Below are 27,930 nucleotides of genomic sequence, written 5' to 3' on the forward strand. Positions count from 1 at the left end.
AATCCGGCGCCCCGACTGGGACTAGAACCCGGTGTGCCGGTGCCGCAAGGCGGAGGATTAGCCTAGTGAGCCGCGGCGCCGGCACAGGATCTACTTCTAAGCTTCCTTGTCTGGTTGTTTCCTTGCCTAGTTGCTAGCTCATACTGCAGGCTATAATTTTGTTTGTTTTGTTTTGCCAAACATGCTTCTTTTCTTAGGCTATCTGGATGTCCATGTAATGTGACAGTGTTAATCTGAGACAGAGAAGAAGGTAGGGGGGGAGAGAGAGAGAGAGAGAGAGAGAGAGAGAGGAGAGAGCGAGTGAGTGAGCCCAAAAGAGATTGCAACAGTTCAGCCTTACTACTGGGTTTGGATTTGCTTTGCATAGTTTCAGTTACTCTTGCTTAACTGTGATCTGAAATACTAAATGGATATGTGGAGATTCCTAAAACAACCAACCAACCAACCAAACAAAAAAAAACAATGCCTAAGTTTTAAACTGTGGGCCATGCTGTATACTCTATCTCCCCATGGTTCACTTGGTTGACAGCTTGGTTATCAAGGCTACTGTCATGATATCAGAGTTTGTATTCAACTAATCCTTGTCGTATTTCATAATGGCCCCAAATGCAAAAGTAGTGTTGCTGGAAATTTGGATGTGCCCGAGAGAGAGGCTGTAAGTGCTTCTTTTACTTGAAAAAGAAAAGCTCTTAACTTAAAGGAAAATCACACTGGATCTTCTACCCATGAAGCTGTGAAGAAGGAAATAAATTCATTCTAGTTGCCTATCACATCTCAGACTGCAACAGTTATGGCTATCGTGCAGGGTCAGTACTTAGTGAACATGGAAGGCACACATTGGTAGGTGGAAGACATGAACTGAAAATGTGTCCTCATTGACAGCAATGTGTTGAACCAGAAAGGGTTGAGCCTCTATCGGGACTTGAGCAAGGGATCTTCTGAAATGAGCCACTTACTGCAAGTAGAGGATGGTTATACAGATTCAGGAATGGGTTTGGACTGACAATACAAAGATTACTGAAGAGGCCACATATGGTGATAGAGAAGCTGCTCTCACATTTCTGGAATGGCTCAGTACTATCCATGATTCCAGGTGTCCACTGGGAATCGTGGAACTTAATCCTTGTGGGTAAGGGGGACCTACTATAACTCAGAAACTACAGACTTATTATTTCTAAGATTGGAAATGACATTCTATTACTTTTGCTGTACTCTATGTGTTAGAAGCAAATAAGTAAGTCTGGCTACTGATCAAGGGGAAGAGGTGACATAAGGAGTGATTATCCAGAGGTGGGATCATTAGGGGCCATCTGTGAGGTTGCCAATCAAAGATAAATTCTTTTATCCACCTGCTCCATGCTTTAGTTTCTGAAGGTAGTACTCTCCAGACATTACCTTCAAATGTCCGTAGAAGGTTTCTTTTCTGAGTTGGCAGATCTAATGATATCTTCATTCATGTACTAATTACTCAGCGAGCACCTACTGGATGCCAAACATGTGCAATGGGTTGGGTGTAGACTGGTAAGTGACACAGACGTGGTCACAGCCATAAGGTCCTGGGGAAGGCCTGGGGCACAAGAGTATATGGGTGCTCCTTATGTTTTGCTCCCTCTGCACAGGATATGAACAACTTGAGGAAATCGTATATTTTGTCTCAGCACCTTCAGTCCTGTTCTTCCATCTCCTGCAACTTGTCACTGAAGGGTCCCTTGGACTCAAGTGATTAAGACCTTTTTCTGTCATCAGGAAACCTTTCATCAGAAAAGTAATAGACAAGAGTTGGTGAGTTGGAGACTTTCTGAAAAAGGCTTGGATTCCAAGCCCAACTTTTTCCTGCATTATTGATATGCTGTTTTGTACTTTACTTCTGTAAGCCTGATTTTCCTTATCTGTGAAATGGGGTCAAAATAATGTAGGTATATGTACTTTGACTTGGTGTAACTTGATCCTTTGGCAATTTAGAAATAATCTTTTGGTAAATAGATTATGACACAGCATTTGGTCAAAATGGTCAAATATTTAACATGCCTATCACAAATGCCTGTCAACCCTCAGAGCTCTCAAGAGCGTGCCCTACTCTTGTGTCATGCATTCTGGCTTCTAAATGTACACCCAGCCCTTCCAAAGCTTCTTGCTTTAATGTATTCTGAATTTTTCACACATGCGTACACACTGGGAATGATGAACAGCAGTTTTAAAAACACTTCGTGGAAATGCCAATTTCCAGATGGATTTGTTTTGCTACAAAGTTAGTTAGCACTTATTCATGAAATAGCAAATGGAGAGGAGATACGGAGTGGGTACTTATACCCAAATAGGGTGAAACCTGCCAAGGAATGGGGAGTCCAAAAGAGCCAAGAAAATGAAGCAAGTACTCAAAAAATCTTCTGAAGATAGCTCATCAAAGCCAGAAGAGAACAGAAAAGGCAAAACCCAACCGGTGTGCTAACTAGTGGGTAAGTGTTAACCCTTTTTAACGTTACCGTTGTAAAATAAAGCTGTGATTGGTTTCTCTTGGACACTGCCTGTTTTGTTACCAAAGGTATAAATGTGTGTAGAACAAAAGCTATCATCTATTGCAGTTCCTGTGTCTTCCCTCCCTCCCTCCCTTCCTTCTTCTTTGTTTAATAAAAACTTGGAGGAAAGGCATGACCCAAAACATATAGAGGAATTTAAAGTGAATTCTAGTCAAGCAGACCCTTCGTGCATGTAAATATACTCTAATTTAAACCTGCAAATGTGATAGTGCAGTTGCTCTCTCTAAACATTTGGAGATTGACTTTCCCTTTGAGATGCCCAAAGAGGAAGATGGAAACAATGCACAGATGTTGCCTGGGAGTCGGCCTGGCTGTTAGACCTTGTATCAGTGCCATCTCTACTGGTGACTGCACGTGTGTGATGGTGGAATGATGGCTGCATTGAGTTTCATTTTCCTCACCTATGGGAGGGTTTTCAACAAAGTTCATGGGAAACATGTATTATGAAAAAAAAATCTATGTGTGAATTTAAAAATTTTGGACCCTAATAGATTTATCTTTTCATTACACTTCCCATGAACTTTAAAGTTTTTTAAATTAATTAATTTTTTAAGGAATACAACTTTCGTAAGTACAACTTTAGAAATATAGTTATTCTTCCCACCATACCTGCCCTGCCACCCACCTCCAAAATATTTCATTTACCTTTAAAATTTATGTAGTTGAAAGGCACAGAGACAGAGGGAGAGGAAGAGAGGGAGAGGGAGGGAAGAGTGAGAGGGAGGGAAAGGGAGGGGAGGGGAAGAGGGAGAGGGGAGGGAGAGGGAAAGGGAGAGGAACAGGGAGAACTATCCCATCTGCATTAACTGAGGCTAGGCCAGGTCAAATCCAGGAGCTGGGAACTCACACCAGGGCTCCCACATGGGTCACAGGGACCCAAGTACTTGAGCCATCACTTGCTGCTTCCTAGGGTCTGAACTATTGGGAAGACAGAATCTGGTGTGGAGTCAGAAGCTGAACCCAGGCACTCTGATAGGGAATACAGGCATTCCAAGTGGAATCTTAACTGCTGTACCAAATGCCTCCCCCACCCCTATGCTCTTAGGATCCTCATTTGATTGCTGTGACCCCAAAGAGCAGAGTGCTTATGCAACCTGCACAATGTCTCCTGGGTGGAAAGAAGAGCTAGGATTCCAGCTCAAGGCTGACTCCAAACTCATTGTCCCAAAAGCTGTATGCTATGCCCACTGGAATTGGCACTGGCACTCTGATATGGATGTAGACATCCTAAACCAGCATCTTAACCACTGTGTCAAGCACCCACCCCATTTTCCTTGAAGTCCCCTCCTATGAAGCACATACCTTGTTGGATTACTTCAATGATTGTGACATAATCCAGTCATTGTACAAATATTAATGGAGCACCTACCATGCGCCAGCCCTGATGTCAACATTGGAGATAAATAGAAGGCCAAAACAAAATCTCCTCTCTTGTGGAGCTTATAGTCTTGTGGCAAAGAAAATCAATTGTAAGCTATATATACATTTCTTTAGGATAAATGTCCAGTATCACAGATGACTGCTGCCATCTATTTAACTTGAGGAAGACTCATTCATGTTTGTACTCATCTATCTTTGTAACTGTGTACCCACCAACTATTAGCACTATCCAACTTAATGATTTTTCCAGGTGTGTAGGTTTAATTTGGTGTCTTTCTTTTAAGTTAGTAATGATTCAGAATACCTGTTCACATCTTCATAGTATTTTGTCCATTGTGAATTGCCTGTGCATACCCTTTGCCCATTTTCCTATGGGAATTGACGTTAAGGTTTATTATTATTTACTTAAAGGCTTTTCTTGTGTATTCCAGACCTATGCTGCCCAGTGTGGTAACTATTAGCCACGTATGACTTTTCAGCACGTTGCAAGTAGCTAGTTTGATTTGAGGTATGTTTTAAGTGTAGAATACACTTGATTTAGTAAATATAGTATTTAGAAAATATAAAATATCTCAATAATAATTTTATAGGAATTAGATGTTAAAATGATCCAAATAAATAAAAAACATTATTTACATGAATTTTATGTATATTTTTATTTACTTTTATAGTACAGCTATATTAAGAAGTTAAAATTACACGTGTGTCTTACATAATACTTCTGTTGAGCAGTAATATTTTATAGTTACATTTCTTATTGTTTTATCCGTTGCAATTATCTTCTCCTAATCTATTATAGGTCTCTTAATTTTTTTCATATTAATTTTTGTTGTAATCACATTCATTAGTTATTTTCTGTATGGGTGTTACTTTTGAAATTTTGTTAAAGAGGTCTTTAGCTATGATATTTTTCTACACTTTCTCCTATTACTTTTGTTATGTTGGCTTTCACATCCCTTATATGTGGTGTCACATCAGGACTGAGTTTTATTCTTCTCTGGGTTTAGCTCTGTTTTTCTCCACAGGATGAGCCATTTTTCCCAACACCATCTCCTTAAGCAGTGCCCCTGGTGGCAGGTAATTGTATGTTAAGTTCTCCTTTGTCAAAGTCAGTTTAATTAGTTGACAACATTGAAAAATTGGGAGATTTTCTGTGAAGGTTTGAATTTTTAGTCTCTCTTGAAAAAAATGGATGCTTTTGCAGACAGGGCTTGCTTCCCCCGGCACTCAGCAGCTGGCTCTGAGCAATGGCTGGTGGAGCAATTGCCCACTCTGTCCCACCGTCCCTCAACAATCCTCAGTGTCTCTGAACACTGAAACAGGGCTAGCTGCTGTTTATCAAAATATGAGGGTTGCTGTTGTACTTATGATAGAGTTAAGAGGAAATGGAAATAAATGTGCCCCTCCCTCCATCTCTCAATACTGAAAAAAAAAAAGAGAGACTGAAAAAGCCTACTTGGTTCATTTTTATTGCCTTCCCAGTCCCACAAGTATTTGAGTTTATCATTTAAGCTAGGTAAATATTTTTAATACTGTATGAAATCTTTATTCAGCTGAAACCTTAAACACAACCCCACGTGGAACTATGCTGGTGGAAGTGGGCAGGGCCAGCTTCATGGGTGTGTGAATTGTTCCGTTATGTAGGGTGCCACTTTCAGATGTTTCCTCTGCTCAGCCTCAAGTGCTGTTATCACCATCTGGAGATTCTTAATCATTTTAGTTCTGAACTTAACGTTGTGTAAGTGAAATCCAAGGGGACAATGGAGTCAGCATATAAGCATATGGGTACATTGTGCTAGAAGTCCATTTCTTGCTCTTCCATTTGCCTATAGCTGCCCCATTTGCATATAGGGTTGGCTGCTTCCCCATGAGCGCAGAATTCTCCACATGTGGGAGTTCGGCAAGGCTCAAAGCCATGAGAAGGTGAGCATGTTACCTCCACAACTGAGTTCACAGGGGCTTAAAAGTCACTCCTTACATTTGAACCAAAACTTCCTTCTAATTCAGAAAGAAGACAATGACATTCTAAGAAACCAGAGACCAAGGAACCCTATCATACCATTTCGTACTCCTGTTCCTTCTCTGTCAACTGCCAATTGTGCTAAAAACGATGAAAAAAAAAGTAGAATGATTAAAAAAAATCCAGTGGTTTAATTTCCTTGCAATCATTCCTTATCACCTGTAAGCCAATGGTTGGGAATATTGGTAGAATATGTGTACATCAAAAGCAAAATTTAAAAAAACGGTTAAGACGGTTTTGTGCAGCATTTTGACAGAAATGGATGTTCTTGTAGGAGCAAAATACATAATGCATGAACAAGCTGCAAATTACAAATTGTATAATTTCACTGATTTTGTATAAGAATGAAATGCTCTTATATTTGCATTTAAAAATGAATTGCACAATACACATTACTGTTAATGTTAATAATTTAAAATTTTAATTTTTCTTTACCTAGAACAAAACTAAAAGGCAAATTAATAAATAGACACATTGACAAGTCAATAGAGAATGTCCAGAAGAAAGGAAAGAGTTTTATATTATTTATTTAATGAAAGAGACAGAGAGAGAAGAGGAGAGAGAGAGAGAGAGAGAGTGAAAGAGCGAGCCTCTGTCCACTGGTTTACTCTCCAAATGCCCACAATACCTGGGAATGGGTCAGGCCAAAGCCAGGAATCTGGAACTCACTCTGCATATCTCAAGTGGGTGGCAGAACCTAAGTACTTAAGCCATCATTTGCCATATCCCAGGCTGTGCCTCAACAAGATGCTGGTTTGGAAGCACAGGGACTCCAACTCAGGCATGCTGATGTGGAGTGTGGCTATTCCAAGGCACATCCTAACCGCTATGCCAAACGCCTGCCCTGAGTTTTTTATTTTAAAATTATCTGGCTGAAAAAAACTTTCCTTTTAATCCTTTATGTTCATTAATTGGAAGCCTGGGAATTAAACTGACAAAAGACGAATTAGCAAGAGAAAGGGCAGATTTTTATTCACATGAGTATGTGGGAGCTCACAGAAAAATGTGATTCACAGAAGTGCCTAGAATTTGGGGCTCACACACCGGTTTAAACAAGACAGGGTATCGCTTCTCGGCCTTTTGGCTAAGATCAAGTGTAGTAACAAGACAGGGTAGTGTTTCAAGGGACCAGAGAGGGTGGGAAATGACTAAGGGGAGTCTAATTGAAAGACGAAGTCAGTTTTAGTAGGTTCTGTTCATGCGATTTCTCCTGGGGCATGAACTTATCCCCAGGGACAGGAGTCACTCTTCCTCTGATGTCAGAAGCCTCACTTGTGGGGAGACTTATGGTAGGACCTGCTCAAACAAAGCCTCTTGTTACAACTGTTGATTTTCAAAGCCTTCAGCCCAAAATAATTTTTATGCTATAGTAGTCTAGTCTGGATCCCTTCAAATATCTTGCAATTTTTTTTCTACTTTTAAAACAAGATTTGCAAGGGAGGATTCATGTTTTCCTTTAACCCTGAAAATTGTGTAGCTGACTGTGGAGATGGGGAGGTGGGGAGCTAGAAGAGTTCAGAATCCCATCTCATAAACCTGCATTGATCGCATGTCCATGAAGCAACTTGGTAGAATTCTATTGATCTGGACCAATAAACTAGTTGGATATTTTTCTAATTTGCTTTTTTCTTTTCTTTCCTTATTACCCTTTGTTTCTGTCTCCCTTCCCTTCCCTTCCCTTCCCTTCCCTTCCCTTCCCTTCCCTTCCCTCCCCTCCCCTCCCCTCCCCTCCCCTCCCCTCCCCTCCCTCTCCCCTCCCCCTCTTTTTTTAAATAAATCTTTAAAAAAAGTATATTTATTCTGGAAAGTGTAGATGGACCAGGAAAAAGTAAAAATAAAGTAAGGAAAAACAAACATTCATAATTATACCACCAAGAGATAAGCATTGCTAAAATTTTGAAAACTATTTTCTCTTCCTTATACAAACAAACCTTTGTAAAAATATTTTTCTTTTCTTTTCAAAATTGGAATCACACTGTAGATAATAGTTGTTTATTTTCTCTTTCATCTCATAACATTCCAAGTTTCCTAAGATCTTAAATATTTCCTACAACATTCTTTTTAATGGTTAGAAACTATTCCATCTTTATTAATAAGTGCACTTACTCCTCATGCAGGATCTCTGTCCTTAATGTGTTGTTCAATGTAAATTAATGCTATAACTAGTACTCAAACAATACTTTACACTTTGTGTTTCTGTGTGGGTGCCAACTGTTGAAATCTTTACTTAATATATACTAAATTGATCTTCTGTATATAAAGAGAATTGAAAATGAATCTTGATGTGAATGGAATGGGATAGGGAGCAGGAGATGGGAGCATTGCAGGTGGGAAGGAAGTTATGGGGGGAAGAAGCCATTGTAATCCATAAGCTGTACTTTGGAAATTTATATTTATTAAATAAAAGTTAAAAAAATCATTCTTAATGATTCCCTATCTAACACAGCTTTTCACTGTAATAAAGCTTTCATAAAGTTCCTGTAGGCTACTTTGTCATCTCTATGATTATTTCCTGAATGTCTGCTCTTGTTCAAACCTGTTGGTACATAATTTTTTTTTTTTTTTTTTTTTTTTTTTTTACAGGCAGAGTGGACAGTGAGAGAGAGAGACAGAGAGAAAGGTCTTCCTTTGCCGTTGGTTCACTCTCCAATGGCCGCCGCGGCCGGCGCGCTGCGGCCGGCGCACCGCGCTGATCCGAAGGCAGGAGCCAGGAGCCAGGTGCTTTTCCTGGTCTCCGTGGGGTGCAGGGCCCAAGCACTTGGGCCATCCTCCACTGCACTCCCTGGCCACAGCAGAGAGCTGGCCTGGAAGAGGGGCAACCGGGACAGAATCCAGCGCCCCGACCGGGACTAGAACCCGGTGTGCCAGCGCCGCTAGGTGGAGGATTAGCCTAGTGAGCCGCGGCGCCAGCCCATAAATATTTTCTTAATCAAACTTTGAGCTTCTCATAATCTAAATTCAGGTTGATCTATCTTTGGTTTTCTCAGAGTGGTATGATATTAAGGATCCTTCCAAAATGCTATCAAATGAAAGAACTTATTGACATGCTTTTTTCTTTTCTTTTTTTTTTTTTTAATGAAATACACCACTTACCTTTATCTGCAAGGGATGTATTCCGAGAATTCCAGTGGATGTCTGGAACCATGGATAGTAGTAAACTCTGTACATGCTATGCGTTCTCCCTTACATAATAATAAATATTCACCTTTTCCCTTTGAGGTTCAGTTTATGGTTTCTCTTTGGTGTGTGAGAACTGCCTGCATCCCTGCTGACTAACAGGTGGGTAGTCTATACAGGATGGATACACTGGATAAAAGGGATGATTCATGTCACATGGGGCAGGAAGGTGTGAGGTTTCATCATACCTCTCAAAATGCATGCAACTTAAAATGAGTGCATTGTTTTCTGGAATTTTCCTTGCCAGTATTTTTGGACCACAGCTGGATCTGGGTAACCGAAACCAAGGAAAGGGAAACTGTGCATAGGCTGGGTGAGAGCCTCTGCTCTAAGACAGTGAGCTAGGAGAGGGAGTCAATTTAACTGATGCTGGATGACTTTAAAAGTCCGTCTGCCACTCTTCTGCCAAGTGGACTGTGGATTTTTTCCCTGCTAGTCCTGTGTCTTCATTTTCAGAGCCAAAAACATCTGGCTGCATCTTAAACTGATTCCACAATTTGTTTCACCAGCCTCTAGGCCTGGAACTGTTTCTAGACATGCACCAGTGTCTCGTGGCAGTCAGTGGGGTTGAGACTGTGCACCTGAGAATGTCATCTGCCCTTGAGTCTTTTTTATTTATTTATTTATTTTTTAATTTTTTGACAGGCAGAGTGGACAGTGAGAGAGAGAGACAGAGAGAAAGGTCTTCCTTTTGCCGTTGGTTCACCCTCCAATGGCCACTGCGGCTGGTGCGCTGAGGCCGGCGCACTGCGCTGATTCGATGGCAGGAGCCAGGTGCTTCTCCTGGTCTCCCATGGGGTGCAGGGCCCAAGCACTTGGGCCATCCTCCACTGCACTCCCTGGCCACAGCAGAGAGCTGGCCTGGAAGAGGGGCAACCGGACAGAATCCGGCGCCCCGACCGGGACTAGAACCCGGTGTGCCGGCGCCGCAAGGCGGAAGATTAGCCTAGTGAGCCGCGGCGCCGGCCCCTTGAGTCTGTATGTTGAAATGATTCCTCATGTGGAGTTGTTTAGTGTGAAATAGGATTGTTTGCATTCCATTTTGTCTTTACTTTCTTAGAGTGACCTCCAGTTTGAATCCACCAAATGTTTCCAGCAATCCCTCCTGTAATAAGGTTAATGTTAAATACTTCATTTCCTTGAGAATGACATAAAATTCAATCTCCTTTAGAGAAAATAATTCCAAGTCCATAATATAGAATGCCAGAAGGAATTCCAGGAATCTTGGAATCATATAATTTTGGATAACCTTACCTTTATTACTGCATTCAAATATTGCTTTAACGCCCTCCGGACTGCCATCTAGGAAGCACCAGGTGCGTGGCCTGTCTCCAGAGGATATGATGACCATGCTGACTTACACTATTTGTCTTGTATACAGAAATCAGTATAGGATGCTGTCTTTCTATACCCTTCCTGTTAAAATTTTTTAAAAGATTTTTTATTTTATTTTATTTGAAAGGCAGAGTTAGAGAGACAGACAGAGAGAGAGAGAGAGAGAGAGAGAGAGAGATCTTCCATCACCAGTTCACACCCTAAATGGTTGCAACAGCCAGAGCTCAGTCAGACAGAAGCCAGGAGGCAAGACTTCTTCTGGGTCTCCCACATGGGTCCAGGGCCCCAAGTACATAGGGCTATCCTCTGCCGCTTTCCCAGGTGCATTAACAGGGAGCTGGATCAGAAATGGAGCAGCTGCAACTGGAACCGTCACCTGTAGGGGATGCCAGCCTTGCGGTCAGTAGCTTAAACTGCTAAGCCACCACGCTGGCCTCTAAAAAAATCTTTTTTAAACACAATGATGAGTCAGATATTTTGGGAACCAACTTACATTAGTTGATAAGTGCAGTTGATCTTTTTATTTCTTTTTTTTTTTTTTAAAACATTTTCTGAAAGGCAGAGTGATGAGGGGCGGGGGGGGAGAGGCAGGCCAATGCTGTGGCACAGCAGGTTAAAGCCCTGGCCTGAAGTGCTGGCATCCCTATATGGGCACCGGTTCTAGTCCCAGCTGCTCCTCTTCTGATCCAGCTCTCTGCTATGCCCTGGGATAATGATGGAGGATGGCCCAAGTCCTTGGGCCCCTGCACCCATGTGGGAGACCAGGTGGAAGCTCCTGGCTCCTGGCTTCGGATCAGCTCAGCTTTAGCTGTTGTGGCCATCTGGGGAGTGAACCGGTGGATGGAAGACCTCTCTCTCTCTGCCTCTACCTCTCTCTGTAACTCTGATTTTCAAATAAATAAAATAAATCTTTAAAAGAAATAGAGAAAGGAAGAAAGAGAAAAAAGATCTTCCATACACTGGTTCATGCCCCAAATTGTCACAATGTTTGGAGCTGGGCCAGGCAAAAATCAGGAGCTAGGAATTCCATCCAGATCTTCCATGTGGTGGCAGGGGCTCAAGTACTTGGGCCATCTTTCACTGCTTTCCCAGGTGCATTAGCAGGGAGCTGGATTAGAAGCAGAGCAGCCAGAACTTGAATCTGTGCTCTGACATGGGATGCTGCCATTGCAGGGAGACGCTTAACCTGCTGGGCCACAACACTGGTCTTGCGGTTTGCTTTGTTTTGTTTTGCTTTTAGATTCAGCTTCATCCACAGCCCTCCAAGTAATCAAAACTACTGGGTGACAAGACAGTAAGACTCTGGGATGAAATGCGCAAAACAGTGATGAAGACTTCCCCTGCGCTTTTACTTTTCTACTTGATGTCTGTAGCTGCCGCCTGGTCTTCACTCCTGAGTAACTTGAATGCTTACTGGTTCTCCGAACCTTGAATGCCCCATGTTTCTTGTAGCCTGAAATCTCCTTGAACTTGTCTGGAAGCATTTATTTCTACTTGTGCTGCCATCGTGGAGGCGACCCTCACAAATTTTAATTTCAACCAAAGGCCTTGCAGCATCCTGTCTGACCTGGCTTCACTCTCCCCAGTGCCCTCCTGGCTTCTGCTTGCTCACACTTGAGCATTTGAAGCTCTCAGGGAAAGGGACAATCAATGTGTGCTCCTATTTGTGTCTGGGATATTCTTCCCCCATACTGGTTCTTTCTCCTGCTTCAAGACTCACAGTGTCTCTTCTTTGGAGATGCCTAGCCAGAGCATCTGTAATGATGTTCTAGATGCTTAACTATCCTCAAGCATAGGTACCATCCAATCAGAACAGACTCCAATATTCACAAGTAGTATCCTTGTGCTGGAGCTAACCAGGTGAATGCCAGCTCTTGCTGATCCATTTGATTATTTGATTTGTGGCAATGATTACAATTCATATATATATATATATATATATATATTTGTGCATATGCTCATTCTAAGTGTATTCCCTAGTCATTTCAAGGACAGCAAGACTTTCTGGGTCTTGGTCAATGTCAAGGAGGAAAGCTTTTCATCCATCTTCTTATGGGGGCCTGCAAATTAAACTGAAGAATGGCAGATTAGTGAGATTTTATATTTTCATAAAAATGCTCTGGAGTTCACAGAAAAATGTAACTTTGAGCATCTAAGGAGGGGAGCTTTATGACTACTGAATAGGGTGAAAGGAAAGGCAGGGAAAAAGGCTTCTATGACAAGAGCAAATGAGCCTCTTTAGAAAAGACAAACCTAAGAAAGTTGGTGATAATGATTCTTTAGGCAAGTGCACCTGGTCTTCTCCATCTTCTTTCTGCCTGCTACAAACTCCCCTAGAAAGGGGACCTTGAGAGTTCCATTCTCTATATCCTGACTGGGAGTGAAGCTGCCCCCACACTGGAATTTATGGCTGCCATTGCCAGAAGTTTCTGCCTTTATTAGATAAGGAAAACTCCCAAAAGGTTTCTTTCTGCACCTGTTGAGTCTCAAATGTGTTTAGCTTAAACTAACCTTCCTATGAATTCTGAGAATTTGAGTGACTGCCCATGCCACCTAGAATCAAGTACAGTGCCTTACACAGGGTACACACTTACTAAGTCCTTATTGTAATAAAAGTAAATGAGATAGTAAGTAGGGAAATTGCTTGGGGTGGCCATAATTCACTGTCATTCCTTGTGCCAGGTAGAAGTATTTATGTGTATGGTTGTATGTATGCTTGTGTGCTGTCATCCATGTGAAAGCCCTGAACACTGACAACACTCACAGTATTCTGGAGAAAAAGGACATCTTGGTGTTACATTTTTAAATGTACGCTTCTTTTGTTGGAAAGTTGATAAGTCCCATGACATGATTCAGGTGTAGCTCATCAATAAGATTCTTGATGATGTGAGAATTCTTTAGCATTTTTCTTTTTAATCTTTTTTGTTCTTAGAATTTTACTTATTTGTTTTCACTTTATTTGAAAGGCAGAGACAAAGAGACAAAGAGAGTTCTTCCATCCACTAAATCACTCTCCAAATATCCACAATAGCCAGGACTAGACCAGACTGAAGTCAGGAGCCAGGAACCATGTGGGTGGCAGGAACCCATGCAGTTGACATCATCTACTGCCACCTGGAATATGCATTAGCAGGAAGCTGAATCAGAAGTAGAGGAACAGGGCTGGCGCAGTGGGGTAAAGCCCTGGTCTACAGTGCCGGGATCCCATATGGACACTGGTTTGAATCCTGGCTACTCTACTTCTGATCCAGCTGTGCATATGGAATTTATATTCATTAAAAAAAAACCTTCAAAAAAATAAAGTGTACCGCTCAGTGGCATTAACTGCATTCATCTTGTAGTGCTACCATCAACACCATCCTTCTCCAAAAGTTTTAACCTTTTTAAATTGAAACTTGGTGCCGGTAACCAAAAACTCCCTATGCGTCACATACTGTAGTCTTCCTACCTTCTGTTTGTATGCATTTCTGTATTCTGGGTGCCCAGTACAGGTGGAATTTTACAGTATTGGTTCTTTTGTGATTGGCTCAGGATAATGTCTTTAGGGTTCATCCATGTTGTAGCACATTTCATAATTGCCTTCCTTTTTAAAGACGGAATAGTGTTCCATTGTATGCATCCATCACATCGTGTTTCTCCTTCATCCATTGGTGGAAACTTACATCACTCCTACCTTTTGGCTATTGTGAACAGCACTGCTGTGAACATGGGGACAAGCATCTCTTCAAGTCTCTCCTCGCAGTTGTTTTGAGTATATACCCAGAAGTGTAATTGTTGCATCAAATGGTAATTTTGTTGAATAGTTTGAGAAGGGCATGCATTTTTTAAAAACATAATCACAGTTCCGTTGCATATATAAAACTTTACCAATAATTCCTTAATGGTGTAAACTTTACAATTATCCAGAAGACAGCATCATATGGCTAACAGCAGCACCAGTGAGCATGGCTACCTGGGACCTTGAGCAGATCAATGAAATAACTGTGTCTCTGTTTCATCATACATAAAATGGGGGAAATAGATTAAATATGTTGGTTTAACTTTGTGTGTCAACTTGAATTAAGGAATGCCAAGGTAGCTGATCAAACATATTTCTCAGTGTGTCTATGAGGGTGCTTCCAAAAGAGATTAAGATTTGATTGACAGGGTGAGTCAAGATTGGTCCTCTCCTGGTGGGTGGGCACCATCGCATCTGTTGAGGGCCCACATGGAATGCAAACATGGAGGGAGGGCAAATTCTCTCTATGTCTCCTGCAGCGGAGATGTCGACCCTGTCCTCCCCTTGAACAGCGATGCTTCTGAGTTTCTGGCCTTCAGATGTTGTGCTTCCTCCATCCCCACCCTGGTCTTTAGACCTTTGGATTCAAGCTGAGTAATGACCAGCTGTCCTGGTTCTCTTTGGGGATGGCAGATTGTGGGACTTGTCAGCCTCCATGATTCTATGAGGCAGTTCCCATTTCTCTGTGGATTCTGTTTCTCAGGAGAACCCTAACTAAAAGTGAGTGCATACACATAAAGCACTCTGGGTAACTAACAGTATACACACTGTGCTGATACACTTGACTGTTATGCACTCCTCATAAATCAGCACTGCCCGTGAGATACCTCGCGTGATTCTGCTTCTTGTTCTATGTCTAAGCCGCATTCTTGGATTTTGGGCTCAGTCCAAGATGTAGGGGCTTAAAATATATGCCAAAAAGACCACAAAACTAGGCATACACAAAAAATTCCCTTAAAAATTTTGGTCTGAAATTTGTCTGTCAACAAAGAGAAAAATCACAACAAATACCTGGCATCTTTGAGATTCAATTTTCTTTTTAAAGTTCTGTTTAGCCATGGACCTGAAATGGCTATAGGGGCTCCTTATTTTTTTTTAAAGATTTATTTTATTTATTTGAAAGACAGTTACAGAGAGAGGTAGAGACAGAGAGAGAGGTCTTCCATCTGTTGATTCACTCCCCAGATGGCCACAACAGCCAGAGCTGCACCGATCCGAAGCCAGGAGCCAGGAGCTTCTTCTAGGTCTCCCACATGGGTGCAGGGGCCCAAGCACTTGGGCCATCTTCTACTGCTATCCCAGGCCACAGCAGAGAGCTGGATCAGAAGAGGAGCAGCTGGGACTAGAACTGGTGCCCATATGGGATGCCGGCGCTTCAGGGCAGGGCTTTAACCCGCTGTGCTACAGTGCCAACTCCCAATAGGGGCGTCTTATTGACTTGAGCCTGACTTCTTTTCTTACCTATGGTTGTTGAGAAATTTAAATGAGCTGTCATCTGTGATGTGCTTGGATCAGTGCCTGGCACAGAGTAAATGTTCTATAAATGTTAATTATTATGATTGGCAGGTCCATTGTCTAACATCTAAAATATTAGAAGATGAATAGTTTAGGGGTAAAAAAAGGTAGGGGAGAAAGTGATGAGCCCAGTTTGGGGCAAGAGTGTGAAATATATTGGAAAGATCCAAGAAATATTATCAGTACTCAACAAGAGTAATGATGATGACAATGGTGACTACAAAGACAACACTGATGACATCTATTTTTAAAAATATTTATTTCTTTGAGAGGGAAGTGGGGAGAGGAGAAGGCAGAGAGAGATTTGGGAGAACTCATCTGTGTAGTTCATGCCTCAAATGCCTGCAACAGTCAAGACCAAAGCTGCATCTGGAAATGCTGTCCCATGCAGGTGGCAGGAACCCAATTACTTGAGCCTCCCAGGGTGCACTGCTTCCCAGGGTCCACAGTGACAGGAAACTGGAGTCAGGAGCCAGAGCCATAAGATGAACCCAGGTTCTCCAATGTGGGATGTAGGCTAAAACTGCTAGGCTGAATTTCGAAGACAACTGTTGACTGTGGTCCATGCAGGTCTGAGAACTGTTAGCCTGCAAATGGGCAGGCTGCCTGGGAACTCTGTGGAAGTGTGCAAGGATTACTGCTCAGCTAGTTTCACTTCAAAGTGAGCTGGCAGCGAGCTGGTTTCTAGGCTAGAGGCTCCCAAATACCAGAAAGTTTGAGACCTGTACTGTGGGAAAATCTGCATATGCACTACCATTCTCTCTGCTCCAGGCAACCAACTTTAGGTACATCAGACAAGAGTCCTGTGGTGTCACAGCCTGGGGGTACACGATCAGGCAGTGCTGGTGGTGGCAGTAGGGTGAGACCTAACTTTGCTTGTTTGGGGCTTGTGGAATTGAGAAGGGAGTGTAGGAGCCACTGCTGCCCCTTCAACCAAGGGCTGCACTGCCTGGAGCAGGGTTGGGGAGAGGAAAGTGAGAGAGAAAGCTCATGGAAATAGTCCTTCCAAAGGTCATTTCAATTAACCCCTTTCTCATTCCTATCCTGTGCTGACGCTACCCATCCTCACTCTGTAGCTTCCCCTAGGCACTTGTCTCCTTCCTTCTCGGCAGCTTCTCCAACATACACTGTACTGACTTCCCGATTCTCTCTTTTTCAAGTCCCAATAGGCTTGCGCTCTGCACCCATCCGTGAGAAATGTGATGAGATGTCTTACTCATTGATGACCCCCCTTCTGTGCTTGTCTTGGTTATGGTTTATTCTTTTACCATCACTTCTTGGGTCTTGGCAGGGAAAGATGATAAATGCTGATGGCCAGCGCTGTCCTCCTGGAGGAAGCCTTTCTCTGGATGTCTGAAAATGCCTTTGGCTTGAATATTCCATTTCGAAGAACACCATCTATTTTCTGGTGTCAGAAGTGAAGGGCAAGACTGTCCTGCTAGGAAAGAATGATCTAAATCAAACGGTGACAGATGTCCAGGGCATGTTTCTGTTATCATTAAATTTACTCCACTGCTGCTGTTGTTTATGGCTTTACCAAACATGGGCTCTGATCCCAGCATCATGAGGGCTGCTGAAGGTATTGAAGTTTGCTCTCTGATTACTGATCTCTGGCCACCTGAGGCCAAGTCTTCATCCTTCAATGAAGTTGATTAAAATGTTGATGTTTTCCAAATACATGCACCAGTTTTGCTGCCTGCTTTTACCACTCAGTTTCAATATGTTCAAAACCCTGAAATAGGCACACATAGTTCCAAGATAGCAATGCTGTATGTAAGTCATAGATAGCATAGTCTTCTATACTATGGAAGTATCTCCAAAAGCTAGAAACTCTTGACTCCCAAAGACACACAGGTATTCCTTTATTTGGAAGCTCATGTGAACTGTGCATAGAAACCACATGGGAACAAAATACAGACTGGGGGCTGGCCCTGTGGCACAGTAGGTTAACGCCCTGGCCTGAAGTGCCGGCATCCCAAATGGGCGCCAGTTCGAGACCCGACTGTTCCACTTCCGATCCAGCTCTCTGCTATGTCCTGGGAAAGCAGTAGAATATGGCCCAAGTCTTTGGACCCCTATACCCATGTGGGAGACCCAGAAGGAGCTCCTGGCTCCTGGCTTTGGATCGGCGCAGCTCCGGCCATTGTGGCCAATTGGGGAGTGAACCATCTGATGGAAGACCTGTCTGTCTTCCTCTCTTTCTCTCTAACTTTCAAATAGATAAATAAATCTTTAAAAAATATAGACTGAGCCCTGAGATTAACTGAAAATCATTGCTTTGGTGGAATCACTGCCCCAGCCTTCTCTTAGCTTAAGTTAAACCTACTTGGAAGTGTTTTTTCTTGACTTTGTGTATTATGTTTGCATTTTATTCAAGAGCAGAGAAAAAGGGGAGGAAGCCTAATGAGGAATAAATAATGGAAAAGGGTAAAAAAACTTTGTAAGTGTATCTGACCTTACAGACTTATGTAATCCACAGACCATCTCTATGGCAGACTGTTATGGTTCTAATAGTGCCATTGTGCTAATGTAGCCACTGATGATCTTATGCATAGACTCTGCATTCTAAATGCCATTATGAAATTGGCTTCAAAATATGAGAGTGGAACATGACCAAAAGCTGTTTTGTGAAACAATAATGTATTCTACTACCTCACTCTTCAACCAGCCCGCCAAAAATCATAAAGAGCTTACTCAACCTAATGAAATAATTCCCTGAAAATTCAATTAAAATAATAAAAAGAACCCTGTATTTGTAGCAGGAATGAAACAAAACAAAACCAAAATAAGGCTCATATTTTGAAGCATAAAACATATTTTATACTCAGGGAGCATAAGTGAGCCTGTGCCACATCTCATTTCGGCAATTGATGTGTAAGCCTTGAAAATTAAATCATGCACACCCAGGGTTTAGAGAAGGGGTGGAGGTGGGGACCTGGATTTGCCAAAGCATTTTGGACTTGAGCACAACACCCTGCTTGGTCATGCTGGAGAATAGGCTGCCAATTGTGCCAAATTATATGATGCTTTTGAGATGTGCGCAAATAGCCCATTACACTTTTCACAGCATTCCTTCATTAAGCCCATAGAATTGTTTCTTTATGTTTTCTTCATAATAGCTTCCGAAAGGTCAAGCATTGCTTATTTGACTTTCTGCTTCCCTTCAGGGAATAATGCCTTTAACCATTTGTGGCTTCTGCTTCTGAGAACTGACATTTGCTCCAAGGTCTCCCATCGGTTGTCAAGACTGGGTTGCCCTACCTGAGTGGAGCTCACATGCACACCCCTTGATTGGGGATATAGGCTACAAGGATTCTAGAATTTCTGCCAGTTGAGTTTTTCTTTGGCTTTGTGCTGTAGTTAACAAGTAGCCCTGGTGGCATTTAGCTCTTTTGACATCAGCAAAGTACCGAGTGCTGGTTTTCGGAGTGGGTCCTGAGCCAAACAGTCTGAGTTCAAGTGCAGACCTACTCCTTCTGTGGTGGAACACCTGGGCAAATCATCTCAGCTCTCAAAGGCTCTGTATGTAAGTGAATAAATGGGAACAGAGCAGTGCTTCTTAGAAAGTACTTTCCTGGCACAGAGTAAGTATTAAAATATTGACTGAAGACTAAAACATGTAGCCCTGGAAAGGCAGTCAAGGGCAGGCCTTGACTTGCAACAACACCGACTTGCATCCACTCATCCATTGTCAACCTGACAGCTCTCTCCCTCACTCAAATTTGTAAGAAAGCAGTAACAATTATCACATGCATTCCATGTGCCAAGGGCTTACGTATTTTCCTCAATTAATTCTTTACATATTCTTCTTCTTCTTTTTTTTTTATTTGACAGATAGAGTCAAACAATGAGAGAGAGATACAGAGAGAAATGTCTTCCTCCTGTTGGTTTACCCCCCAAATGGCTGCCACGGCTGGAGCTATGCTGATCCAAAGCCAGGAGCCAGGTGCTTCCTCCTGGTCTCCCATGCGGTGCAGGGGCCCAAGCACTTGGGCCATCCTCCACTGCCCTCCCAGGTCGCAGCAGAGAGCTGGACTGGAAGAGGAGCAACCAGGACTAGAACCTGGCGCCCATATGGAATGCCAGTGCCACAGGTAGGGGATTAACCAAGTGAGCCATGGCACCGGCCCCAATTCTTTACATATTCTTATAAAATAAGTGCTCTTATTGCCATATTATCCTTGAAGAAATGGATACTCAGGGCTAATAATAATGGTTAGTGTTCAGTGAGGGTTTACTATATGCTAAGCACTGTTACAGGCACTTTGATCTATTTTCTTGTCAATAGAAATTTCAGTGTTGCCAGGTTCTTATCACTCTAAAAGGCATTCCCAAGGATGCTCTGGAGCATGTCCTCATGGGCATGTCAACAGAATTTTCTCTTGGAAGGACACTGACACACAGGAGTAGAACTGCTGTGTTGGTGGTATGTGAATATTCAGCTTCAGAAAGTAGCATGAAATTGTTCTCCTATGTTGCTGTAATAATTCACCCTTCTTCTAGAATGTGTAAAGCTTTTCATTGAACTACATCCTCTCCTACACTCAGTATTCTTATTTTTTCTGAGATAGTGGGCATAAAATTTAGAATTGCATTTGGACCTTGATCAATCGTATGTCTCTGATTACAAAAGAGGTTCTTCTTCTTCTTCTTCTTTTTTTTTTTAAATTTATTTGACAGGTAGAGTTATAGACAGTGAGAAAGAGAGACAGAGAGAAAGGTCTTTCTTCCATTGGTTCACTCCCCAAATGGCCGCTATGGCCGGGGCTCTGCGCCAATCCGAAGCCAGGAGCCAAGTGCTTCTTCCTGAACTCCCATGCAGGTGCAGGGCTCAAGCACTTGGGCCATCCTCCACTACTATCCCAGGTCACAGCAGAGAGCTGGACTGGAAGAGGAGCAGCCGGGAATAGAACCTGGTGCCCATATGGGATGCTGGCGCTGCAGGTGGAGGATTAACCAAGTGAGCCACAGTGCTGGCCCCGAGGTTCTTCTTTCTTTATATGAATTAGCCAGATATGTCTCCTTTTCTGTAAAATGTCCATGTCTTTTGCCAATTTTTCTGTTGAGTTGTTTGCTTTCTCTTATTGATGTAAAGGAGTTTCTTAGTTCTTTATATTATTCTGTTGGTTGTTAGGTCATTGAAGATGTCTTCTTCCTCCTTGTGATCCCCCCCTCTTTCTTTAGGGTGTTCTTACAATAGGCTCTTGTTTCTAATGGAATTGAATTTATCAATTTTTTTAATGATTCGTATGCTTTGTATATTGTTTAACAAATCTGTCTCCATCTTTCCTGTTTTCTAGTTTAACTTTTTGGGTGACAGTCAAATTCTTAATATATGTATATTTGTCATTTGAGTTTGATTTGAGGTAGTGATTCAAAATTGTATTTTCTATGATGAAAAACAATTTTTCCAGCTAAATGTGTTGAATTTTCTCTCCATATCCCTCACCTGGACCTCCCCTACTACCAAGTACATCCTGCTACCATTACCTCTGTCATATATTAAATTACTGTATCTATTTCTGGCCTCTCTTTTCTGTTCCCCTGGTTAATTTGTCTATTCCTCAATCAATACAGATGATTAGTGTGGTTTTATAATAGTTGCCTTGTCTTATAGAAAAATTCCTGCTTTTTTATCCTTTTCTTTTTAGGAAGATTTTTATTTTGAGATGGGAGACAGAGAGAGAAGAGAGAAGAGAGAAGAGAGAAGAGAGAAGAGAGAAGAGAGAAGAGAGAAGAGCAGAGAAGAGAAGAGAAGAGAAGAGAAGAGCTTCCATCTCATCTGCTGGTTCACTCACCAAATGCCTTCAGTGAGTAGGGCTGGGCCAGCTTGAAGCTAGGAGCCTGGATCTCAGTGCAGGTTTTCCACAGGGGTGACAGAGACCCAGTTATCTGAGCTGTCACTGCTGCCTCCCAGGGTCTGCATCATGAGGTACATAGAATCAGAGGCAGGAGCCTGGGAGTGAACCCATGTCCTCTGTTATGGGACACAGGTGTTGCAACCACTAGGCTGAACACCTGTTCTGTTGCTCTTATTCTTATAGAAGTAACAACTATCCATTTTAGACAGTAGGAAAAGTGTAGTGTGTTTCAGAGAAATTAAAATGTATGCTTGTTATTCAACTACGATAGGAATTAAAATTCAGTTTTTTCTATAATATGTAAATTCATGCTCACAGGAAAACATACATATATATAAGTATGAATATAAATATTCACACACATTCATACTTTAACAAATTTTAAATATGCATTGATTGCTTCCTATATGGAAGGCTCTATGTTTGAGGTTTTGTTGCCAGAGCCGACAGATAATATTTAGGAAATATGATCATGCTTAAGATACTAATAATAGTGTTAGCAGGAAATTTGTTGTCAATTTGGCACCTAATATGATTCCTCTTTGGGTCCCTTAGTCCAGGAAAGCATTTATTTTGTAGCCCTAAGCTTTACTGCTGCCATAAACTAAAAGAAATAAATCTCTCTCCATCCCTAAAGTAACACACTTAGCCTCCAAGCAAACCACTATCTCCTTGTTTAATAAAACAAAGGAAAACCTTGTGTATTACATTTTTAAAGAGCTATACCTTGGCTTTAAAGTCAGATTTGTGTTTGAGTCCTCAGTCTGCCACTTATTAACTTTATGACCTTGGACAAGTCACAGAAATTCTGAGCCTTAGTGTCTTCATTTTTAAAATGAAGATAATATCTACCTTGCAGTTGCCAGGAGTGTTAATGTATTTTTTAAAAGCCTTATAAAATGCTTGCCAATATTTTCTTTTGCATTTTTAATTAGTTTCTGTTTTATTATAAAAATAATATGAGTTTCTTGTAAAAATTTTGATCAGTACAAAAAGGCATAGAGTAAAATGTTGAAGTTCTTTCCCAACAAATGCACCCTTGTTCTTCTCCCTGGTAAGTCTCACTTCCCTAAGAAATAAAATTAAATTCTCAGGCATTACTTCTAGGAACATTCTACATTTCCATGACTGGCAATAATTTTGGAGATTTCATATAAACATCATATAGTAAGAAAGCTGAAATGTCCAGAATATTTCATTTTTATAGCTTGTTTTTAAATATATATTTTAAAATTTTAATTTATTTTATTTGTTTGAAAGGCAGAGAGATTTGGAGAGACAGAGAGAGAAAGAGATGCACAGAGAGAGAAATCTTCCACCTATTGGTTCACTCCCCAGATGCCTGCAACAGTTAGGACTGGGCCAGACCAAAACCAGGAGCTGGGAACTATGTTTATGTTTGCACATGGGTGGAGGAACCCAAGCACTTGAATTGTCATCATCTTTCGTCTCCTTGGGTGTGAATTAGCAGCAAGCTGGATTTGGAAATTAAGAAGTAGGAGAAGGTTTTCAGAGGCTTGTCACCTGCAATTTAAGTTGAGAGCAGCGGTGAGTGTTGTGGTGCAGCAAGTTAAGCCACCAGCCATGTGGGAGCGTTATTTTGAGTCCCCGCAGCTCCACTTCTGATTCAGCTACCTGCTAATGTACCCAGGAAGCAACAGATGATGGCCAAAGTTCTTGAGTTCCTGCCACACATATGGGAGACCCAATGGAGTCCCTGGCTCCTGGCTCCACCTGGTCCAGTCCTGGCTACTGGGGCCATCTGGGAAATGAACCAGCCGATACGAGATGTCTTTCTCTCTTCCTCTCTGTGTCACTCTGCCTTTCAAATCAATCAATCTATAAGTAACTACATCTTAGAAAAAACTAACAATAAACATTTAATATAGGAGTTATTGTTTTAAATTTTCTTGACAAGGCATAAGTATGGAAATGTTAAACAATTATTAGGTATTTTGTGTAAAAAATGAAATTCCCTTCTCAAAGTCCTCTGAGAAATGGTGACTTGATCAGCCCTCACCCTGACTGTTGATGAGCAACTTAATATGTTATCCCTTTTAGTATTTTTTTTTGTTTGTTCTACTTAATACTTTTGGTTGAATACTGTAATCAATACACAATTATTCTTAAGTGCTGAAACTTAACTGAAAAGTGATCACTGTTATTATAAGAGTGGGAATAAGAGAAGAAAGAGATGTGCAATTCCGGACGTGCTCAAGCTGACTTACCTCAAATGGTAGAGTTAGAAACATACCAGGGGATTCCAACTCAATCCCATCAAGGTGGCATGTACCAATGCCATCTCACTAGTCCCAGTGATCAATTTCTGTTCACAATTGATCATAATGATAGGACTAAGAACCAAAGGGATCACATAAACAAGACTAGTGTCTGCAAATACTAGCTGATAGAATAAAAAAGGGAGAGAACATGGGAAGTGAGATACACAGCAGACCCATAGAATGGCAAATGTCCTAACAGCACTCTGGCCTCAGAATCAGCCCTTAAGGCATGCGGATCCGGCTGAAATGCCCATGAGAGTATTTCAGGCATGGAAAGCCAAGACACTCTGGGGAAAAAAAAAAAAAACCCAAATGAAAGATCTCCGTGAGTGAGATCCCAGTGGAAAAAATGGGTCATCAAAGAAGGAGGTACCTTTCTCTGAAGGGAGGAGAGAACTTCCACTTTGACCATGGCCTTGTCTAAATATGATCAGAGTTGGCGAACTCAGGGGGCTTCCATAGCCTTGGCAGTTCATGACAAGAGCCTAGGGTGATTACTGATGCCATAAACAAGAGTGTCAATTTGTTAAGTCAACAACAGGAGTCACTGTGCACTTACTCCTCATGTAGGATCTTTGTCTTTAGTGTGCTGTACATGGAGATTTAATGCTATAACTAGTACTCAAACAGTATTTTTCACTTTATGTTTCTGTGTGGGAGCAAACTGTTGAAATCTTTACTTAATGTATGCTAAACTGATCTTCTGTATATAAAGAGAAACAAAAATGAATCTTGATGTGAATGGAAGGGGAGAGGGAGTGGGAAAGGGGAGGGTTGCGGGTGGGAGGGACGTTATGGGGGGGAAGCCATTGTAATCCATAAGCTGTACTTTGGAAATTTATATTCATTAAATAAAAGTTAAAAAAAAAAAGAAGTTACCACTCAAACAGTCTGTGTGTTCTATATGGCTGCAGTGAAAGCCAGGAGCTTCTTCTGGGCTTCCCACATGACAGACAGGGGCCCAAGCACTTGAGCCATCCTCCATTGCTTTTCCCAGGCCATTAGTAAAGAACTGGATTGGAAGCAAAGCAGCTGGGACATGAGCTAGTGCCCATACGGATGGCAGTGTCACTGGTTCTGGCTTTACTTGCTAAGCCACTACACTGGCCCCTCAACACAAATTTTACGGTAGCATGATAATGGTATCTTTTTTTAAAAAAAAAAAAAAAGATATTTATTTGAAAGGTAGAGCTACAGACAGAGGGAGAGACAGAGAGAGATCTTCCATTCACAGGTTCACTCCCCAAATGGCTGCAAAGGCCAGAGCTGGGCTGAACCAAAGCCATGAGCCAGGAACTTCTGGGTCTCCCATGTGGGTGCAGGGGCCCAAGCACTTGAGCCATCTGCTGCTTTTCCCAGCCTGTTAGCAGGGAACTGGATTGGAAATGCAGCAGCCGGGCCTCAAACCAGCACCCATATTAGATGTCGGAGCTGCAGGCAGAGCCTTAGTCTACTATGCCACAGTGCCAGCCCTGATAATGGTATTTTTCATTTTAAGTTCAGCAGGAGTTCATAATAAGCATCATTCTGAGAATAATATTTAGTATTTGTCCATTTCCTCAATGATCTTTTCCTTTAATATTCAGATCATTTAGAAATTATTTCTTTATTTCTATTTTATGTGAAAGGTAGAGAGACAGACAAAGATATATATATATATATCCCATCTGTAGGTTTACTCCCCAAATCTCCCTCAAAAACTGGAGTTGGAGCAGGCTGAAATCATGAGCCAGTGACAAGGAGCCAGCCACAGGAGCTGCTACCTTCTGGTTCCCAGAGTACACATTAGCAGGAAGCTGGAATTGGGAGCAGAGCAGGAACTTGAACCTAGATACTCAAGGGAGTCAGGCATCCAAAGTAGTGTCTCAACCACTATATGGAATGCCTGCCCAGATAATTTTCTGTCTGAAGGGCTGTTACGTCGTTTCTTTTATGGTGGGTTGTCCTTTCAGTTGTTGAATAGTTTGCTCAAGATCGTCACCGGCCAAAGACTGCTGGTATTTAGAACACTTTCCCTGATCACTGTGACTGAATTCATGAAACTCTGTATCATTTACGAGAGTTTCCATATGTCTTCATGGTTGATTTACTGGAATCTGTAGTGTAATACGGGTGTTTGTACTTGACAAGGGATTTTTAACTCAGTGTTAATGTTATGAAGGGTCAATTCATTGGTAAATATTTTTATGTTATGTGCCTTTTGCTTTTCTTGGCAACCTGTTGCCTATGGAGACTTGAAGAATGAACATTTGGACAATGGGAATACCCGGTAGTTATCTGCCACCTCTTCTCCAGTACTATATCCCAACAGGAGAATGTGAAACAAAGCTTTTCTCAGGGGGAAGTGTTCATCTTCTGGGACCCAATCCTTTGTGTTCATCAGAGTCACAGCACAGAAGAACATGAAATGCCTTCTTCAAATTTCTCTTCTGTGCCTGCCCTGCTGTAGGTATTTTCTTAGCGGTGCTCACATCAAAAGCCACAGGATTTGCTGGAAGAATCTGTCGCTTTCTGGAAGGAAGCCCATATCTCATTACCCATAAGAAAACATTATTTTATCCACTGATGTTTTCCAAAGGAAGAAAAAACGTTTCTACTTCCTCCATGGGAACATAGTATCCTTTCTCTGTGTGCTCCCCCTGCAACCCCCAAACCATGCCTAACCAAAAGAATGCAGAGATCCCAAATTACATTATTGTCTTTATTCGCAGCAAAGATTTAATTGACAGGGTTCTGTGCCTTCATCCTGAATTTACACAGTTGTTAAAATCTTTTGATTGAAGGGTCACTAACTGTATCGCTCCCTCCTTCCTCCTTTTCTTCCTGATTTTCTTTTGTAAGCCTGTACTGAAAATTCTGTGTGCCAGGTACTGTGCTGGGTGCTGCGGCTCCCATCTGCTGCTTCATCCTGGTGCAGTGGGAAGTATCACGGGGAGAACTACATGTGATTTATGTTGATTGGGAATATTTTCCTCATTCCAAATCTAAATTCTGCTTTGTAAAACACAACTCATACATAAATAGTGATTTTCATGGAAAAGCCTAATAGAATAGGTGTTTGGTGGAGCTCTTGGAAAACCCCCATCCTTTATCCAAGTGCCTGAGTTCAAGTCTTTTGCTTCTCAGTCTAGCTTTCTGTAAATGTACACCCTGTTAGGCAGCAGTAATGGCTCAAGTAGTCAGGTCCCTAACACCCGTGTCAGAGATCTGGGTTGAGTTTCAGGTTCCTTGCTTCAACCTGATCCATCCTCAGCTGTTGCAAACATTTGGGGAATGAACCAGCAGATGGAAGATATGTTTCTCTCTCTGTTTGGCCCCCCTCTCTCCGTACCCACCCCCAGCTCTACCTCTCTCTCTCTCCCTGCCTCTGCCTTAAATACATTGAAATCAAATAAAATTTTAAAACATAATACATAAAAACAAAGTATAAGGAATGCAAGCCCTGCTCCAGGTTTCATTTTACTTGGCCATTTGACTCCTCAGTCCTGTCCTTTGTTGATGGGGATCTTCCTGAGTGGCAGCCGTTCCCAGGAGCAGGCACCAAGACTGGACTGTCAGAAGTGACTCTGAAGTCTGTTCCTGAGTGTGTGGTCCCATGAGCTTGGGAGGCACACACGGCCTGGTGTAAGCCTGAGAAAAGCTCAGGGGATGTTCTACTGCACAAACCACACATCCTGCTTACTGAAAGCAATCTTCAATATCCAGCTCTTTTCTACCAACTCTTCTGCCTGTCACTTCTCCTATGTGCTTTTCCTGCCCTGGCTACAGGTGCAGCAGTGTAGTCTTCCAGCTTCTGCATTTTTTCCTTCTTCTATGCTTAAATCACTTTGTTTCCTTCCAGAAGTACTTTAGCTCTGACCTGTAAGCTCCTATTTTGCATCCCTACACCCAATACTTAATGTGATTTTCAGGTTGGCAAAGCAAAAATAAAAAACAGGAAAGCACTGTATACAGTGACCTTTACTTGGAGGATGAAACTAGGAACAGGAATGAAGGGGTAGGAAGAGAGAAAATGGGAAGAGGAGAGGTTAGTAAAGATGCACAG

At 41.9% G+C, this 27,930-nt stretch overlaps 1 long non-coding RNA gene and 1 other non-coding gene across 2 annotated transcripts; both read left to right on the forward strand.

The window, feature by feature from the left end:
* The first annotated feature begins 2,181 nt into the window (after positions 1-2,181).
* On the forward strand, positions 2,182-24,203 carry LOC127492430 (uncharacterized). Its single transcript, XR_007921891.2, has 3 exons — positions 2,182-2,456; positions 19,577-19,836; positions 21,394-24,203. It is a non-coding gene; the product is annotated as an uncharacterized lncRNA (long non-coding RNA).
* Positions 7,002-7,188, forward strand: LOC127492503 (U2 spliceosomal RNA). The gene has a single exon (XR_007922031.1). It is a non-coding gene; the product is annotated as a U2 spliceosomal RNA (small nuclear RNA).
* Positions 24,204-27,930: the final 3,727 nt, after the last annotated feature.

The sequence above is a fragment of the Oryctolagus cuniculus genome, chromosome 10 (genome assembly GCF_964237555.1).
Source record: "Oryctolagus cuniculus chromosome 10, mOryCun1.1, whole genome shotgun sequence".
NCBI classification, from domain to species: domain Eukaryota; kingdom Metazoa; phylum Chordata; class Mammalia; order Lagomorpha; family Leporidae; genus Oryctolagus; species Oryctolagus cuniculus.